Here is a 20,979-nt window from a genome sequence, read left to right on the forward strand (position 1 = left end):
TGTAACGCCTTCAGAGTCATCATAGGTGTCTTGGTAGATGCTCTCACTACATTCTGTCTTGCACGGTCACTCAGTTTGTGAGGACGGATTTACAGATTTACACATATTCCTTCTATTTCTTCTTGATGGATTTAACTGAACTCTGGAGAATGTTCAGCGCCTTGGAAAAATTTTTGTATCCCTACTCTAACCTATACTTTTCAATAACCTTTTCTCTTGGAGTTGCTTGGAGTGTTTGTTTGACTTCATGATGTAATGGTTGCCAGGAATACTGACTAACCAGTGAGTAGACCCTCTATTCTACTAGGTCTTATCTTTGGCTGGGGTACTGAAACAGGTATCGAATAGCATTTTTTAACTAATACTATAACTATTACGGGTATCATATCGAAGTTTACAATTTTTATATTGTGACAGCTTTATAGCAGATGCCACCAAAAATTCATTGGAATGGCAGATTAAGCAGCAGAGTCCCACTCCATGGGGACCTTTTTTTTGTGTCAAACCTTTCTGTTTTTTTTAATCATATTCATAGTATTAAATGATGAGTATACTAGCACATTAGCAAGCAGGCAAGACACTTATTCAGCTTCATCATGGGCCAAAGAATACAGGGGCTTCTCACTGGTTGCATGATACAAACATTTTCACCCACTCCCACTCATTCACTGTGAATACTTCAGAATATTTCCAGCAGCCTTTACCCGCTGACTCTCTCAAATATCACTGTGGAAGCTTTATGAGGGGGCTGGAAGAACATAAATCTGGAGTAAGAAAAAAAATCTGCTGTTAGTTTTCACATATACAGCCCACTGTTGGAAATTTGTAGTAGTGCAGTGCAGGTATAGATGTGAGATAAAGATGACTTTATAAATCTAAGTTTTTCAGTATTTTTTTTAATTCAAAGGCAACACAAGCATGAAAGTCACAGCTCTACAGGAAAAAGGTTGCAAGTTTTTGCTATAAAGTGCCAGAGTATTTTGTTTCTAAAGGCCATAATAGACAGTGAGGGAACTTAGATGTCCATCATGCCTACTTGTTGTCAAACATCTTTATGTAAAAAACAAAATCTCCAATGAGTGTGCTTTTATCTACACTAACAGCTTGCTTTTCCTCACATCTCAGTGCCTCTTATCAGGCTGTATGCTTCCACACATCATCATAGAAAGCGCCATGAGTACTGGAACAGCTTGTCCTGGGTTACTGTGTATTTTAGGTTACTGTGGACTAAAACTTAATCAAACTATTATCTTAATCTGAGGAGCTGCTGTTTGTGAGCATACTGAGGTAGTAACAGAGTTATACTAGTGTGCCGAATATCTTAAAGCTGCAGTTCATCCATTTAGGCTGTTTACGTTTTAATGTTGCTTCAGGGCAAAATCTACATTTATTTTCTTCCTTTTCCTCACAGTGCCCCCTCTGCTTATCTCAATCTTTATCATGTGAGTGCTGAAGGTTTGTGTGGAGTATTTAGAGAAAAACCCTGCTGTTTATGTGTGTTTGAAAGGGGCTGATTTCTCACCCTGTTGGGCAGAAAATGTGTGCCTACTTCCTTGTAATACGATGACTAAAAGTTGATCAACCAGTGTAACCAGTGGGCTTTTTCTGAAGGGAAAGATGGCTTTGATTAAACTTACGTGTACTTTTATGGAATACATGTTTTTATGCATTGTGTTCATGCATCAGCTACACCTTTTTACCTACAACATTTTTCAAAACAGGCAACTGAGTAAAAGACAGCACTCTATTTTTACATAATGTTTAAAAAAAAGTGATTTACCATGTTAGTACAACTAAAACTACACTTTTAGATATGTGTATGCTCAATGTGGACAAAGTAGAAGAGTGTAGGCCTCTCTTGGAAGTGAAAAATTTGCATACTGTGTATGTCTTCAGGTAAGCCCTGATTAAGGCTTATATGGTCAGCACATTTTCAAGTCAAAGTCAAGTCAAAGTTTATTTAAATAGCACATATAAAAAAACCTTAGTTGACTAAAGTACTTTACAGGCTTTGACAAATATAAAAGCACAATAAGTGACTCACAAAAAACATAATGATCCAGCAATGTTAAAGAGAATGCATTTCAAAATGTCAAGCTCAGCTTATATTAAAAGCCAGTGCAAATAGGTGATTTTCAGCAAAGATTTAAAAGCAGTTCTGATGTTAAGAGGTAAACTGTCCCACAGTCTAGGAACAGCCACAGCAAACGCCCTTTCACCTCTGGTTTTTAGACTGCATCTAGGAACATCAAGAAGTATCTGGTGTATTGACCTCAGTGCTCTGACTGGAGCATGTTGGTGCAACAACTCAGACAATTAAGAAGGTGCCAACCCATGCAGTGATTTAAAGACAAGTAACAACATTTTAAACTCCATCCTGAAACTGACAGGCAGCCAGTGAAGAGAAGCCAGCACAGGTGTGATGTGGTCTCTTGCCAGTCAGAAGCCGTGCAGCCACATTTTGGACTAACTGCAAGCGACAGAGAGACAACTGGTCCAGACCAAAATACAAAGAATTACAATAGTCAAATGATTTGTCCATTATAATAAAGGTTTTTCAAGTCTTTCCTTCCTCATTTTAACATACACCCAGCTGGCCTGATAGTTATGGTCCACAGATAGATATTGACCCGAAGGCCAAACAGCGTAGATATGTGTCAGGAAAGCCGTGAAGAAAATGAGCCTGTTTGTCAGCGTGAGAACCACACATTTCAAGAACAAGGAGACGGTTAACATAGGGATGCACAATATTGTATTTTTGCTGATATGCCAATATTTCACCCAACCAAATAAGGTGATGAATAATTAGATGGTCAATACAGTCCCTATAAAAGGTCTTCACCTTCTTGGATGTTTTACCCTTTCATTGATATATAAAAAAAAAAAAAACTCCTTAATGATTGATTTTTATTATCACAATGATTTTGTGTGCCTCTATGAGTACCTCTGTTTGACTTGTAAGTAATCAAGGTGTGAATATGCACACGGAAAAGGCTGCATCACTTGATAGTAATTCAGCCTTCCTGGTGCTGACAGTGAAATATTGCATCTCTTAAAAATGTGAAGTATTTCCATCATGTTGTCATTCTCCTTTTTCTGAAACCACCCTCAGCGTGTGAGAGTGGCTCTGTGAGTATTAATCGCTCTTTGCTGTGGGTGTCTGTGTGGATTTCTCCTCCTGGCTGTTAAATTTGCCATCCACTTGGCGTGTGTGATGCTATTGTTTATCAGTTTAACTGCATGATTTTTACATACCACCATGATGGAACAACGAGTCACATGATGATATCACGGGAATAGCAGATCCATGCTGGTATAAATAGCTGCCAAGTCTGAATTAACAGTTAGGGTGTGTGTATTGTAACCTAATGCTACTTATTACTCTGTGATGGGAGTGCATCATAGTCTGAGTATGCTGCTTTCAGACTCAAAACCACTTTTTGATTAAACGGTAAAGAAGCGTGAAATAATATAACTGTAGCAATATGTAATGGTCAGCCAGCTGGCTGTAAGACTTATGGTTGCTTTGTTCATTTATTATGGTTATGTTTGTAAGATGTTTAATGCTGGTTCAGACTACAGATCTGTTGTAGGCGGTTGTATTTTATGATTCAACAAACTGCTGGGGAAAAGTTAATCTTTGTCAGGCAAGAGGTGCACACCCAGGTTAGAGTTTCACATCTGCGCCTCTCGTGCTTTTTGGGAACCATGAGTCTGTGTTTGAGCCTGTGTCTGCTCACATTGTGAATGTCCTGGCAGCATCACAATCTCAGTGTAAGAGCACTTCTGCACTGAAGTTGTCCCACAGCATCTCTGCTTCCCTTGTTAGTGACCATTAATTCTTCTAGAGTGTAAAATGTATTAAAAACAGAATACAAAGATTTTTAAATGTCATACACTCATATTTAATTCACAATAGAACATAAACAACCTATCAGATGTTTAGATATTTTACCATTTCATGATAAATCTTAGCTTCTTTTGAATTTGATGGTTGCAACACTTCCAGATATCATTTTCTGTTAACAGTTCACTGTGACATTCACAAATGCTAGTTAAAACTCTCCTGCAAAGAAGATGCCATATGTGAGCACGATACAGAAATGTTGCTGTCGTCTCTGGACCAGAGCTCATTTAGCATGGACTGAGGCAAAATGGAAAACTCTTCTGTGGTCAGAAGAATCAAAATTTGAAATTATTTTAGGAAACCATGGGGGACAGGGGCTATCTGGCTTGTTTTTTAGTGCACAGTTCAAAAGCCTGCATCTCTGATGGTATGGGGTTGCATTGGTGCATATGGCGTTGGCAGCTCACATGTCTTGAAAGGCACTATCAATGCTGAAAAGTGTCTCTATTCTTTTAAGATTTATTTTTGGGCTTTTTTGTGCCTTTATCAGAGAGAGGACAGTGGATAGAGTTGGAAACAGGGAAGAGAGCGGGGAGAGACATGCAGGAAATGGTGCCACGGGCCGGATTCGAACCCGGGTCGCCTGTGTACATGGTGCGCGCCTTAGCCACTCGACTACTGGCGCACCCCAAGTGCCTTGATTCTTTCAGAGAAGGTCTTGTATATCTCAGCAAGACAATGATAAACCACATACTAAATCCATCACAACAGCATGGCTTTAAGAATAAAAAAACTGTGACTGCCAGGATCTGAATCCAATCATTTAATCCAGATACTGAAGAATTCACACCCTTATCTGCTTGGCATTTATGCTGTTGGACTTCTAGGTTTAAGCAGAGAAAGCTGAGTCCAGTTTGGGTCCAGTTGAGGTATAAGGCCCTGTCCACACGGAGATGAAAACAATATATTGCTGTTTCATTTTGAAAAAGTTTTCTGTAAAAACGGGGTCGTTTCAGGAAATGTCCGTGTAAGCACTGAACCACTGAAAATGACTGAAAATGCTGTGGTGCATATGCCAAGCCTGTACTTGGCACTGTATTGCTGCCACAGAAATGCACCAAAAGAGAGAAGAAGATCACAGAAAACTGACACAAGCTTTCTTCTAGTTGCCCTTCTGGTTGTTCTCCACGTTGGTTTTGTGTGCGTTTTGTGGTGGTGGTAAAAGAGCATCAGATTTTGCTGTAAAAGCCATAACAAGCCCAGAAGCTTCTGCAGCATGAACACAACCCTGTAATCCACCATTGTCGTTTTGGCCAAACCCGTGCAGACGTCTTAAGAGAACTACGCTTGTGTGATGTAATCGTTTCAAGAAATATCCGTTTGGTTGTCCACACAGACTTGAAACAGTAGTTGTTTACAGATTTGTGCACTCTGGGACCCGTTTTCAAAAAGAGTCATTTACAGTCATCCAAAACTCAGTTTCCGTGTGGATGAAACGCCAATACGACAAAAAACTTTTGCGTATACTCCTGAATTTGTCTCCGTGTGGACAGGCCTGAGAGTAAATTAATCTCAAACAGCATTTTCTACTGTAGGTGTGCCAGTATGATAGTGAGAAATCTGGTTTAGTACGATTTCACTTAGACTGACGTGTCTACATGTTTGTCAGAAGTTGAACCTTGTCAACTAAAAGAAAGAATAGCTATAAAAAAGAACATAACCCAGAATTTGTTTTTCCACTGCAGATGCTGGGCACTGCCGCTCAGAAACCATACTTTGAAGGCTGTAAATCTCTCCGTGTTTAATCTGTGATTTTCAGAAATAGTATTTCAGCCTTTCAGAAGTTGTGAGAAGTTTCGTCCAAATCAACATCGATGGGACTCATTGGTAAAAGTTCACTTACAGTTCATTTGATATCAGTTGTTGCTACTGTCGCTGCAATTTATGCAGATGATGAGTGTGTTTATGTGTGTAAATTTGAGTGTCTGAAGACTTTTTTTTTTTTTTTACCACACCAGAGCAAATATAACTAACCCAGAGGGGCAAGATAAAAGAAATCAAACACTCCTTACTAAAACTTGCTGTGAGCCAATTTCTTCAGTGTAAACAAGAAACACATCCAAGTGTTTGTAAGATGAAACTTCTTCATTTCTCAGACTGTTTATACTTCCATAAATGTTTATTTTAGATTATATTTCACCTGTGTCAAAGGTGTCAGGCACTGTATACAGTATGCTTCTGCATATGGTTAAAACATTCCTCTGTGACATACACATCTGTTTCAGGGTAGAAAAAGCCGCTGCTTAAAGGATAAGAGATCACTGTTGCTTCTTTAAGCTCCATTTGTCTTCCACTGAAATTATTTAAAAGAGACATAGGAGGACATTTTCCATCTTCTCATAAAAACTTTTACTTTAATATTTTATACCTGAAGTAAATGTATCTACATGATATTGGTCACTTACTGTATGTTCATGGTCCCAGTTAGACAAAATGTCTTAACCGTACCATGCACTCCAATATAAATACACCTGAAATGTAGACACAGTGGAAACACACTTAAAAACAGGGAAAATAATTTTACCAAGTGAAGTTTAACAAAGTTGATACATACACCTAAACACTAAACTCTAATGTATGAGTAGTTAAACAAACACAAATAAGTTATTTATAAGGTGGCATGTTGGAAAGGGTAAGTGGTCTTCATGGAAACCCCTCATCCTTCATATGTTGTACTAGACTGGACTTGAGCAGTTTGTCGTCAGGTATGGACAGGTAGTATTGTCTGGCACATCCTTCATTAAGTATAATGAGGCAGACAGTACAGAATCCCCCAGTGCAAACTGAAACAATTTTAAACAATTCCCCATGGACTTTTCTGTTTACAAGTTAATCGTCTTTGTTTCTGTGTAGATTTATTAATTATTAAACTGTAGAGGCAGCTAACAGTGTGTAACACTTGGGTTCCAAGACAAGTTTCACCTCGGGGACAATAAAGAGTATTGCATTGCCTCACATCACCTTGCATTGTCTTGCATCACATCACCATACATTGCAATGTGTTAACTTGCAATGTAATGCTGTGCATTGCAATGTCTCATCTTGTCAGCTTCTTTCAATTCACATCGTATCACGTCTTATTGTATCGTTGTTGTATCATTTCAGTTTCAAGCTGGAGTAGAGTGGGGATGGGAGAGGGGTAAACAGACCTTCAGGAGACGTGATCGGACCAGTCACCTGTCAGTATAAAGGGGCAGGGCCGTTATGGAGCCAGTGCATAGAGGAGATAAATAAATAAATCATACCGGCCCCGAAGTGCATCGGCCCACCAGGAGCGTCTCTTTTGCAAACAATCCAGCATGGCTCAGGGGGTGGCTCTCTGCATTGGCAGTGTACTTGGCCAGCGAGTGGTATGGGCTAATTAAGACTCTAAGAGCTCCAGGTGACTCAGTTTATGTCAACAGTAAGAGCAAATAACTTCAGTCTTATCTGGCATGATCTGAAAGCTGAACCTGCCAATCAAAAGTCTCTGTCCTGTATGCATATCTGCTCGCTTCCAGTGCATCATGACAGCACCACTTCCTCATCTCCCAAATTATGGGAATGGGTCGAGGGTCGCAGAACATGCATGTGTTAGTCATGCAACAAAAAAAAATTGTGGCGTTAAAATAAATTTGAGTTGACACGTTATTAACGCATTAACTTTGACAGCCCTAGTTTTTACACATATTCCCCAGAAAACTTTCTGAGTTAGTTGTTCACACATGCTCCTCTTAATGGGAGACTGTTGGATGGAAATGGACAAAGCAACAGACAGAGTGCATCTATAACAATGTGTAGTTTTGCATATTCAATGCAGCATTTGTGACACAGAGGAGAAGGGAATATCAGAGGTGGTGAACAGAAAAGAATGCACCTGTACTTGGAAATAAACACCACCTCATCTTGACTTCACCAGGAGGCTGGCAGCAATAATTCCAGGTAGTGTCAGGGTAAAACATTTGTCTGGATGCGTCCACACATTAAGCATGAACTGAACATTTCTAAATATCTTCATGAGATTTTTTGCATCTGTGAAAGCACTGCATGAGTGTATGAATGACAAATCTGCTCTCCTAAAGTTTTACCAGTGCAAACTTTATGAACCAGATCTGCACCAGTGGCATCACGCTCACAGCCCACTGATCCAGCCAGATGCCCACTGCCTGTGAATTGATGTGAGCTGTTTTGTTATGAGTAGGAGCCACAGATGGCCATGGGAAGGAGTAAAGGAGCTTTTGATGAAGAGGCCAGCTGGTATCCTTTCTCCCCCTTTTCTTTGCTCTGCTCTCTCACACCTCCTTCAAGGACCGTCTCATCATTTCCTTGTACTCCAGAGGGACGATGAGGGCCTTCTGGACTGGTCTCACAGTTCTGCAATCCTTGTGTACCTGTCAGTCATCTTCATGAAAAGGGGCACAGCCCCCCACTGGTCACAGCATAAAGCTGGCAGATGACAGCTGTATAAGCAGAGACTGGCAGAGGCTCATTACTGCATCATTCATCAGAGTGACATAATGAAGGAACGTCTGAAGGGCTGTTGATGATGTTGTTGTGATGGAGGACAGAAGGGATGAATGCAGCTCAAACGGCTTCGACATATTCCCTCTCACTGCTCTTATTATGCTCTTTGTGCCAAAGAGAAAGTCTTTAAAGCTGTTTTTCTGTCTGAACTATTTGACAGTTTTGTCTTTTGTGGTTTGCTACATGGTGGTCCATCTTAATTCTGTTTGTTGGATGAGTACAAGGATTTTCTCAGCCAGTAAATGTCCAATTTGTATTTTTCCAAGGACTGAATGATTTATACAGTATAATGCTTTGAAAAATGGCCGTTGCTGCTAAGAGAGTGAATCACAGGGTAAACAACATTAAACAATGACACAACGTGACATGATGTAGTACAGTATAAACATTACAGTACATTATACAAAATGCTACATGTTGATACCATAAGATGCCACATTATAAAATTTATATGGTACAGTAACATATAATAAGATAAATTATGATACAATGCGATATTGTCCACTCTAAACTCATGTCAAAAGCCTCAATGTGAGGAGAGTTTAAATAGCAATCTGGTGAGTCAAATTGCCCAGAAAACATGTTGAGAGTGCTGCATTTTTAAATCCATTTCTTGACATTTGCTGCCTATATTATCAAGAATATATCATTTAAGCCAGGACAAAGATATGTAGTTGTGTTGATATCTTGATTTCCCCTGGTTGCTCTGTATGTTCTTTCACTTTATTGCCTGAGCTTTGCACCTGATTTCGAGTTCTATAAATTTTAACGCAAATGAAGCTCAGCTTTAGTTCATGCAGGACACAGGAGTCACACGCCCAGCCGTGATCAGCTAATCCCAATTATCGTCTCCCAGCTCCCACAGCCAATCACAATTTTTTTTTTCAACACAGTGGTGTATTTAAGTATGACATACTTCTCTCTAATCTCTGCTTGCATTAATGCTGCTGCTGCTGGCAAAGCTTGTTGCACCCTCATAGATTCATGCTACTATGGATTAATTACTTTTAAACTAATTTAACTATATTTAATTCAAATTATCATAAATGCAACTACCCATATAGAGGTTTCCAGCCATGTGCTCCCTGCAGGGTCAAAGCATGCTGCTTGACTAACCCAGGGAGAATCTTTTGAGCAGAGCCTTCTCTGCTAAGTAAAACTGTACATCCATTTTACAGTAAAATGGTTAAATATGTCATGAGGGTGTTCTTCTGTTTTTTTTTTGTTTTTGTTTTTGTTTTTGTTTTTGAAGAGTGTGTTTAGAAGTGTTGGGATAATATAGAAGAAAAGTTAGAAAGATGCAGGAGGGACAGGGGATAGAAAGGCAAAGAAAGGGGGTGACAGCAGAGTGGGTTTCGTTTGAAAGTTTACAAGGAAACAGGATGAAGAGGTAATGATGCATAACTTCTTCCTGCCTTAAAGAGACCAAAATATATTCAACAGAAATTTTAAGACTGTGGACCTATAGAGGCATCAAAGTGCAAACTAAAGGTATATTTTTTCATTTTGAAACATGGGCACAGTGGCAATGGTATTTACAGATTCCCTGGTGCCTCAAAATGACATTTTCTAACAATAAAGAAAGCAACTGAAATAATAATGGAGGTTTTCAAAATATTGCCAGCCACCAGGTGTATTCACTCAGCCTTTATTTTGATTATCAATAGAAAAATACCAATTTTCAGAAAGATTTAGAATTTAGTAATGAGAGATATCAGCAGTAGAAAGTGAGGGAATGCTTTAAAGTCTTTTTTCCATCACAGTGATGCAAACGCCACCTGAATGTCTGTTATACATTAAATCTAAAGCAGAGGAGGAGACGCTGTGGGAGCATGTGCATTCACAGAGCAGATGCTTTAAGGGAAGAGGAAAACCTCTGTTGTGTTTTGAAATATTTCAAACCTCCTCTGTCCTAGCTTGTGTGCGTAGCTGCAGTATGGGGTCTGTCTGTGCTGCTCCATCCATGCTGCACGCTCTACAGCAGTTTTTCCACTGTGCCAAACATAAGCCGTTTTAATCATGGCATGAAACACTTTGCATGTGTGAGTTTGGGATCGGCAAATAAATCAGTGACATTGGAGAGGACTTGCCTAGCACTATCCATGGAAAAGCAGGCCCAAAATCACTCCTAGGCTGGTCCATCAGTGCAGGTTTACTTATTAACGCTCTCTGCCGATTCCAAAAATGTTATTAGAGTAAAATTAAATGTATGACATTGTTCAAACTTGCTGCCTTTGGTAATAGAGCTTTGAATGTTTTTGCTCACTCATCTTGGTCTGAGCTACAGGGTCACTTTAGCCTTGAGCAGGACAATTTAAAACCAGAATTAAGGATCATTTGACCAATGTATGCACATTTTACTGCTTTGTCATGTGGGGATCGTCTTGTGCCGCTGTCTTAGCAAGGATTTCCTTGCAAAGAGATTCTGTGATGGGAATTCTCCTGCTTAAATAAGGTTAGCTGAAGTTTACTTGCTTTTCTGTTTCGTGCCTAGGATTTCAATTTTGCACAATTGTCTCAAAGTTTAAAATACTGGTATCATGAAAACCCTGAAAGAAAAGTATGTGAGCAAAAAAGCTTTGCCATAAATGTTCAAGTGAAATTCATGGTCATTTTAGCCAGAACATCATGAGAATGTCATCTCCCCATCCTCCACATCACAAAGTGGCGTTCATTAACACATTCCTGCACATGTGGGATGGCTCAGCTCGCCCTGACATTGACAGGAAGAAGAACGTGGAGATAAGAGCCGGCACTGAAAGCATGTGGAAGGAGAGACGGAGGCAGAAACTTGAGTGAGTGAGAGAGAAAAAAATAAAACACCCTCCATGTGTCTTCGGCGCTCCGACGGCTCTGTCAAACAGGAGAAGATGAACTACTACTTAGAGGGAAGAAGGGGGCAGGAAGGGAGCTGTGTTGTCAAATGAGTGTGTCTTAAGTGGAAGGGGGAGGTGGGTGATGTTTACACGGGCTCACTGAAAGGGTTTTTCTGGTAGGCCTTGTTTGACATGGCTGGGATAACTAATGAATGTTTTTCTTTCTCTTTTCAGTCTTTTTGTCTATCTTCCTCCAAATCTTCATCTTTCTATCTCATGCACAATATACCTCCACCTCACTTTATGCCCTCTGACTCTCTCATCCGTCCTCTTCGTTCTTTTTATGTCTCAGTTTCTACAAAGCGGCGTCTGTTCAAAAGAGGCCTTTGAGCTTTCGGGGGGATTGTGGGGCCACAGTTGTTAATTGTGTGTTTACAGTGGCCTCTATATCCTGCCATGGAGCCCCAAAAACAGCCTATAGGGGAGACCTGAGAGCTCGTAGTGGTATCTGAAAGGCAATTTCAGTGAAAAGGGCTTGAAACAATTATGATGTCAGAGAAAGGAATGGAAATAGGGCGGTTTTAGAGCTCAAAGCGTTTGACTTTTAGCATGTTTTGACATTTTGGGGTTTTAGCCGGAGCTGCATTGGTCAGTGCATGTTCTTACCTAGGCTTTCCTTTCATATTCTCTCACTTGTGTGTTTATACATATGTAGGTTTATTTCAAGTGAGAATGAATCTGCTTTATGTGAGCTTATGACGGTGCATTTTCACACTGCAGCTATCAAAGTGTACATTTTCATCTTCACAGAGGCAAAATTTTCCTCTCCAAGATAAGAGTTGAGGAACATCCAGGGTCAGAGCTTTCTTGCTTTCTCAAACAGCGAAATATTTGACCCCAGTCACGCTCTCTCCCCAGGCAGGTGGGACAGGCTCAAAGAAAACATGCACTTAACCTCGGGATGAATGAAACATTCAACAGGATCTAAAAACTTTGGTAGTCAGCGGTCAAGGATGCTATATTAGATACAAAAAGTGTACAAGAATCAAGAAAAATTGCTTTGAGAGGTAAGATGGGGTGTTGAGATGCTATCATGACTTCAAATGATGCATTAATGACACATGAATATTAGAAAATCTCAACAATAAAGACTTTACTCGCAAGTCAGAGATGAGTGCTTATGTGTTTAAACCAGCTGTAAAGATGCAATTAAAGGTGACTCTTTGTGGTTGACAGATGGAATGAAAGCGCTTCACAAATTTAAATAGAATGATTGCATTTAATACCAGTAAAAGGATCTACAGTGCCTGTAAAAAAATTTTTATCCCCTTGGATGTTTTACCTTTTTTATTGATTTTTATAAGTCATTCACGGTCAGTATCATTTGGCTTTTTTGGCTGTATGCTTTAGGTCTTTCTTGCTCAAAAATAAATCTCCCAAGCCGTAGTTTCTCTTGCAGATTGAATTTTTGTCCTCTAGGGTTTTCCCATATTTTGCAACGTTCATTTTACTCCCTACCTTTACAAGCCTTCCAGGGCCTGCTGCTGAGATGCATCCCCACAGCATGATGCTGCCGCCACCATACTTCACAGTGGGGATGGTGTGTTTGTGTGGTGATGTGCAGTGTTGGGTGTCGGGCCAAACATAGCTTCTTCTCTGATGACCAAAAAGAACCATTTTGCTCTCATCAGACCAAAGAACTTTCTTCCACTTGTCCGTGGAGTCTCCCACATGCCTTTTGTCAAACTCTAGTTGAGATTTAAGTTGAGTTTTCTTCAGCAGTGGCTTTCTTTTTCCTATGAAGCTTTGACTTTTGTATGCAGCGTCTCTCCCATCTCACCTGCTGAACCTTGTAACTCCTTCAGAGTAGTCATAGGAGTCTCGGTGGCCTCTCTCACTAGTCTCCTTCTTGCACAATCACTCAGTTAGTTGCCTGATCCAGGCAGATTTACACACGTGCCATATTCCTTCTATTTCCTGATGACGAATCAAACTGAACTCCAAAGGATGTTTCGTGCCTTTGATTTTTTTTGGTATTCATCCCCTGACTTAAACTTTTCTATAACTTTTCCCCTGAATTGTTTTGAGTGTCCTTTTGTTTTAATGGTGTAATGGTAGCCAGGAATGTTGATTAAGCAGTGACTGGACCCTCTAGACACAGGTGTCTTGGGACTGCATTACACCACCAGAAACAATACAATTATTAATTATGAGTTTGGAAAATACTAAGTTTCATTATAGAAGCATTTATGACTTAAACTGTATGTTGCTGCTGTCCTGTACCTTTTCTTTTTCCTCCTTCCTCGTTATCTCTCTCCTACCGTCTTTCCCTTTAGCACACACACTTAGACACACATGCAGAGCAGTAGCCAGGGATCCCAGGTGCAGGATGGATGTGAAAGGCTTTGTGTTTTGTCAACAGCACAGCAGCACCTCACATGACTATCCAGAGGACTCACGCTGGGAGGACAGGGCAAAGAAAGTAGAAGATGAGGAGAAGCTTTGTGAGAGATCGGGGAATAAATTGGTGAAAAAACAAAGCAGAAGGGAAACAACATGATTGTTAAAGTAAAAAAGAAAAGAAGCTAAAGTAAGAGAATTAGGACAAAGAAAAAGGGAGAGAGAGGTTGGCACTGAGTGTGACACAGAGTGAGTGAGCATTAGGCAGCAGGATGAAGGAGGTGATGGAGGGAGGGGGAGACGGAGTGAGAGAAAGGGTGGAAAAGGCCAGTGGCCTCTGCTCTGTCCCCTCTGTGTGCTGCTAAACTGCCCACCAGTTCCCCGCAGCTCTGTCACTTCTCGTTTGTTAATCCCCCTTTCTTCTCCCCCTCCTACTCTTCCTCGCTCCCTTTCTCTCAAATCGGTCAATTGTTAATGTGACCCCTTTAAACCCCACCGCCCCTCTCTCGCAGCATTGTCAACACATTATCAGCGTGTACAAGAGCGACATTTACCAAGGGAAGTGCTTGATTACAAATGACGATGCTTGGTTCAAAGAATTTGCCAAAATTGTTTTACTGTTGATAACCTCCCCTATAAAGTTCTAGAAACGGCAGATTCAAAATAATCTATTAACTTTATATTTTTCTGTTAAGATTCAGAAGGAGTATTTTACTTGAAGCATATTTTATCCTTTATCCTTTCCTCCTTCACTGATGAAACAAAAGTGGACAGTTTTAGACAGCTTGGGGTTATAAAGACAACGTCAAATCACATCAGAGGGATTCTTCTTTATTGTTGCACACTCACATTTACCTGCTTTAGCATGAGGGCTATAACAGCTCTGAACGGGCCCTCACACCTCTGCCCACATTGGGACGTGGTGCATGACAGGATGCAACACAGTCTGCTGCAGTCATAGTGGCTTTATAGGACACCAAAAAGGAGGCGAATTGAAACAAAAGAAACAACTTAGCCGTGTCTTACACCGCTTACTGTGTCATTACTTACAAGAAAAACTTAACACACAAAAAAATCTCACTAACACATATGAAGTCAAATGCTAAAAATTTGAAAAATGAAAGTTTACATATGGTATATAAATCAGATACAGTGGTGTTAAATAGTGTTTGCTATCTTCCTGATTTCTTTTTAATTTTTTACATACTTTTTCACTTTTAATGTTTCAGAACATCAAAGAAATTTTACTATAAGACAAGGATAACCTGGGTAACACAAAATGTAGTTTTGAATTGTGGTTTTATTTATTAAGTGAAAAAAACCATCAAAACCTACCTGGCTCTATATAAAAAGAAAAAAATACCACCTAAACCTAAATCATTCAAAATAAAAACAATATAGATGGATACATTAATTACAATGTGTATTAAATACAATTAAATTAGTTCAAATTGATTAATCCATAGTAGCATGAATCTGAATATGAGGGTGCAACAAGCTCGACGCTATAAAGGAGGAGGCTGGGGTGGAGGAGCTTAAGGTTTGCCAGTAGCAGCGGCGTGGTGCATCAGCATTAATGCAAGCAGGGATTAGTGAGAAGTATGTCAAGTTGAAATACACCGCTGTGTTGAGAGTCAGAGCTGTGATTGGCTGTGGGAGCTGGGAGGGGATAATTGGGATCAGCTGGCCATTAGCTGATCATGGCCGGGTGTATGACTACCATGTCCTGCATGAACTAACGCTGGGCTTCACTGATCTCAGCCATTGTGCCAATAGCTTATCCCTGTGTATTTTTAATCCTACGACTTAATATTTTTCCGTCTTTATTTACTCTTTTTCATTTGTTTGCTCTAAATGATGTAAAGATGTTTAGCTCTGTGTAGCACCTTGAATTGCCTTGTCTTTGAATGGTGTCTTTCTGCATAAACGTTCTTCACCTTACCAGCAGGTGATGCAGCAGGTGTCAAAATCACCGTTTTGCCCTGCAGGTAAATGTGAAAGGTATGTTTATTAAAAAACGTGAAGTTTACCCTCCTTTCGACCCAGTAATTTTAGGTGACAGCTACGTCATGCTTCATGATGGGAATAGGATTTGGCAAGTTGCCATGCACTTCAAGTTTCATACGCAAATTTGATATTTTTTGCACATTATAGTCTCCTCTAGTGATATACATCGTTTGGCTTGATCAGATTTATCCCTTTGTAAAAGTTTATCCAAGGATGAGCTCTGGAAATGTGAATACACCTAAATTGATATTGTTAAACAGAAATACTGGACTTCCTGTTAAGTTTAGATTATGGATGGTTGGGACTTTATAGTAGCTGTGGACATCAAACATACACCTACTAAGTTTTGTACAAGTCAAACATGCTACTAAAACTTCTAAGCATGTTTAGGTCCTGAAAAATATGAAACATATGGCAGATTTTTGGAAAGTTTTTTCCAAACAATGAAAATATTGGAGACTCTACTCATGTATGAGCAGTGTCCCTTACTTGTAATACAAAGGAGAAAAATCAAAGAATTAGATCAGTTGGGAACTTTAAACCATTAAACTGCAAGATTAATGCAGAGGAATATTGAGCCAGATTGAAAACACATGGGAACATGTGCAAACATTCTTCATCTTGTGTGTGAGGTAATGCTTGTGTGCATGTTTGAGTCCATCAGGAGCTCTAAGTGTTTGTCCCTGCAGGGAATTCTTTGATGTTTTGTGAACGACAGCTGAGCTCAGATGAAAGAGGAGATACCTCCCATTATCTGACGTTTGACTGACAGCCTGTAACCACCATGAAAATACATGCCACCTTTTTAAGTTTCCATCTCATCCAATTTGTTTTTCACAAGTGAGGCTCTTTATGGTTACACTTTGTTTGCCATTGAACTGTGAACAGCACCTTGACTGTCATCAGCCCCTCCAGGATAGAGATGTCAACAAAACAAGGCTAAGGCGACCTAGTTAATTAAATATTACATCTAATTTTTAATTTATACTGTTTTAAATGGACCTTTGTCTGAATGTACAGTAATATTTCAATAAAATGATAGATCAGAAATGAAGGTAGGAGTAACTGAACTGCCAGTGGAAGTTCAGAAATCTTCAGCTATTGGCTCAGTAGAGCATTGGCAACTTTTTTGCACCATGCGCCTTAGCAGTCATTGGTCCTGCTGTGATTTATGTGATCTCCACTTTCATGATTAAATTGCTGTTGTTCCTAAACGCTTCCATTTTTTGATAATATCAGTTATAGACATCAGTGGAATATTCAGCAGGGATGAAACTTAACAAACGGTCTCAATGCAAAGAAGGCAACCATCACAGTACCACGCTTAAAGTCACTGAACTTATCAGAATGACCCGTTTAGTATCACAAGTGTTTACAAATGGAGACTTCATGGCTAGGTGCTTGATCTTATATACCTGTGGTAGTGGGTCGGATTGACATGCCTGAATTCAACAATTGACAGGTGTGAATACTTTTTTCAGTGTACTATACATATATAGCAGTAAATTTGTCTGTAAAAGTGGACTATGATGTGATGAGTTTTTTGAATCAACACAGAAGACTGCCTTTTTGGGAAACAAACTCTTCATTATCACTGGCAGCCATGATGCTGTTCTTGTGTCTGTTGAAGGTAAACAAGGAAGGAGGCTTCCAAGTAAAGGGGACCAAAATGGGGTATTTAATGGAGATCAAGAAAAACTTGTGTTTTTTTTTTTTTTAATCCTCCTCCTAAGCCACAAATATAATTAAACTGACAAAACTATCTCTCAGTATCAAAGGAGTATGTTGAAAAACTTCTTTGGTGTGAATTTTCTCTGTGGTTATTTTGCCAAACTGGGTTTCGTATTTGACTAGTGAGGGGAAGGCCTTGATATGTAGCTGCCTAGTAGTAGTATGAGGGGTGGGAATCAGAGGCTACCTCTGGGTACAATAAAATACTTTATTTATAGCCCATGGTAATATCAAAATAAAGTGATTCTGCAATAAGTGATATTTTTCAAAATGATCATTAGATATTAAACTTTAGAGGTCCACTGGCTATTTTGCCATTTTGTTAATTTACTTTTGAGTTTGGTGTAAACTTTTTCGGCACTATCTCAACTTTATAAAATGAAAAGAATTTGTATTTTTTAGTTTAATTTACTGTATTAGATATATGGCCTCCATAAAACACAACATCTCACAAAAACTGATTTTTAAAAATTATTATTTAAATTCATTTTTTAAAATAAATTACAATATGTCCCCTATATGTAACATTAATTTTTCTGTCAAGTTAAAATGATCATATTTCCTGTTTACTTGGCCAATTGACAACAAACAAAAACTGAAAGAAAGCTTAAAGATCATGCTTTATACACAAAGTGATTGCAATGCAAAATGTGGCTCTGTTTTCATGCTGTCATGTGACAAAAGTATCACATGATGAAATCATGCCGGTGTGATCGTTGACCCCTAAGAGCTAAGATATCTGATTGAGTGAAGAACATTACATACCCCAGCATGCTGGGTTTATGTGTTTATATCATTTGGTGTCTGTTTAGCTTCTTGTTATGCTTCATCCTTTAAAGGAGTCATATGAAAATTCAACTAGACCACAGGGCACCTTGTTAAGAAGTGGATTGTATGTCTTCCTTCACTTCTTTTCACTGCTGTCCAACTTCATCCTGCTGTATTTTTTTTCTTTCTTTTAGGGTGTACTCACACTAGGCCATCCGTACCGTGCCATATTCTAACCGTGCTGAAGCCCATTTGACCCCCTCCCCTGCCCCCCCTTTGGCCAGCACTCACACTACTCAGCGCATCCAGGCCTGGGCACGAATACGTCACGCGTTGACGTCATTACACGAAGCATCTACCATTGATGACTCAGTATGCATAAGTGTTGTTTTTTAGGCTGTAAAATAGTTGCAGATTTATATGATATGTGTTCGGACACCAGAATTATTTCCCCTGACCTGGAATCAGCTACATTAACTACAGAGCCAAGTGAGGAGAGAGAGAGAAAAAGCAGTTAGCGTGCCGAGGCCGTGAAGCGTGCCGCGCCAAAGCAATGAATGATTGCACTCACACTGGCCAAACATACCAGACTTTAGGCTGAAACGGGCCCAGGCACGGTACAGATGGTCGAGTGTGAGTACTTATTCTGCAGTTAATTTCTGTTCATATTACTCTCATTCATGTTATAACTGCCAACATGCAAAGTCATAAATTGGTGGCACAGTGTTTCATATTAGTAGGGAAACCTTTAAGAGAAGATGAATTTTAATTCTTTAAGTCTAATATGATTATTGACACCCATGATTTGATAATTGTATCGAAATATATTGCACTGAAGACATTTCGCCCCATCCTTGTACTTCCATTAAAAATAAATACTAGAGCATGTGTTAGAAACAGAAGACATCTGTTGCAATGGATTGTCCACATATACCAAGAATTGAGGATAGGGTATGAACAAAACATCCCAAACCTGACCAGATGATTACAGAGTTTTAGTCATTTGAAGTGGCAGTGCTGTCATGCTAATGCTAAGTAGCATTAGATTGTAGAGCCAACATTGGCCCTCTTGTTGTTGGTCCACTAAACTGATGACTTTTTTGTAATTCTTAGTATGTTTATCACCGTGGCTGTATCCTAAAAACACAAATCCCCCATGTTGCTCTTGATATTAACTTTTTTTATGTCTCCTCCAAAAGAGAACTCCAACCTGCAAAGTTGCAAGGGTCTCCAAGTGTACAACAAATGCTGTTTTTATGTTGTAGTCACCACACACATGAATTTCTGCACACAACCGTCTCTTTTCTCAGCAGTAAACATGAACTGCGGTTTGACCGATAGGAAACTCAAAGCAGTTTCTATGCTTTAAATGTCTTTGAAGGTTATCTCAGTCTGTTCTGCTTTACTATACTGTATGTCGCTATTTCACTGAGGACTGATAACATTTGTAGAGAAGATGCATTCTCTCCTTGTCACATGCTGTCCTGTTTGTAGATTCAGACTCTTTGTATAAATCATTTTCTCATAAATTGGGAGGAAGAGGAGGTTAAGAGAAGTCAGCTAAGATCTGCTCGTAGTTTATTTCACAGAGGAAGGACTCTGTGCTTGCAGCTGTTCAGCATCTGGTCCCAATGATCACGCTGGAATGAATGAAAATCTTAAAAGCCATGAAGGAAAGACACTTCCGTGATCCTTTTTTTTCCCCTCAAGTGACAAACAGGTGCTCTTTTGAAATCCGATAAGTGGGAATACAAAGGCCCAGCTCTAGTTCTAAGAAGCGGTATCAGCTGTAAGAGTATTAAAGAAAACATTTGCTATGAGTGAACACATTGTCCAGAATCAGGTGTTCAGGCCGAGGATTTTGTGTGCTTTTTACTTTTTAAAAAACATTCATTGTTGTTTGTGGTGGATTCAGTTAAAGTAAGTTGCTTTATGCATCATGGGCTCAGCCTACCAGCTCATGTGGAATAGATTTATCATGGAAATAAATAGAATATATAGAGTTGATTTTTGCCGTCTTGGCCTTGACACTCCGTGCATCAGCACAGCAGTGGAACTGGAAAGTGAAGATATCAAACCTGCACCCCAGGGGGAACTTAAAAATCCCGCAGGCGGATGCTGAGGTGAAGCAGAGGAAGCAGCCACAGAATTGGAGGATTGAAACTAAATTCACCAAAACATCATGATGGTTGTGCAAAAGAACACAAATAATGTTGATGTAACAAAACGAAAGGTTCACAATGCAAGCAGTCCCAGAATGCTTTGCAAATAGCTTGCAGTATGATTCAGGAAGGTAACTGAGTCATTATTTTCTCTCACCATAATATTTGAACAGTAACTCAGCTGAATTTTATCATATTTAAACACGATTTACTAGATGACCCAAATACACTGGTAATTGTATGTTTTCAAAATATACACAGCGCCAACTTGTGATAAGAGAAAGTTGCCTGGTCCACTCTGGTTGATCAGTTCTGAATTTACACAGGCACACCCCAAGAGGTGTACCTAGCTTGTCTATGTCCAACAGTTCGCCATGAAACAGGAAGACTTTTTTTCATAAGCTTAACATTCCTGTAAGACATATGAGAAACTATGATGGGAATTCTGTTTGTGGGCTCGGCTAAATCACACAATGTCACTCCCTACAAATAAGTTATTTGGAATTCAGTTAAATATTCCTTCTGCTACATTTTTTTTAAATTGCAGGCTCTACCATCTTCACTGTGAGAGTATTTTGAAAACAATCGAAACCCAGATAAAAACATGATCATTTCACAGACTGAGTACATAAATTCACACATTTCTTTTTTGTGTGTATTTTCACTGAATATTAAAACATGACAT

General features: G+C 39.4%; 1 protein-coding gene across 1 annotated transcript in view; it reads left to right on the plus strand.

Moving 5' to 3' along the window:
* The window catches only part of bmpr1ba (bone morphogenetic protein receptor, type IBa), a 156,264-nt gene that overhangs the window by 121,556 nt on the left and 13,729 nt on the right, over positions 1-20,979 (plus strand). The gene's annotated exons all lie outside the window — the stretch shown is intronic.

Source organism: Cheilinus undulatus, linkage group 5 (assembly GCF_018320785.1).
Source record: "Cheilinus undulatus linkage group 5, ASM1832078v1, whole genome shotgun sequence".
Classification (NCBI taxonomy): domain Eukaryota; kingdom Metazoa; phylum Chordata; class Actinopteri; order Labriformes; family Labridae; genus Cheilinus; species Cheilinus undulatus.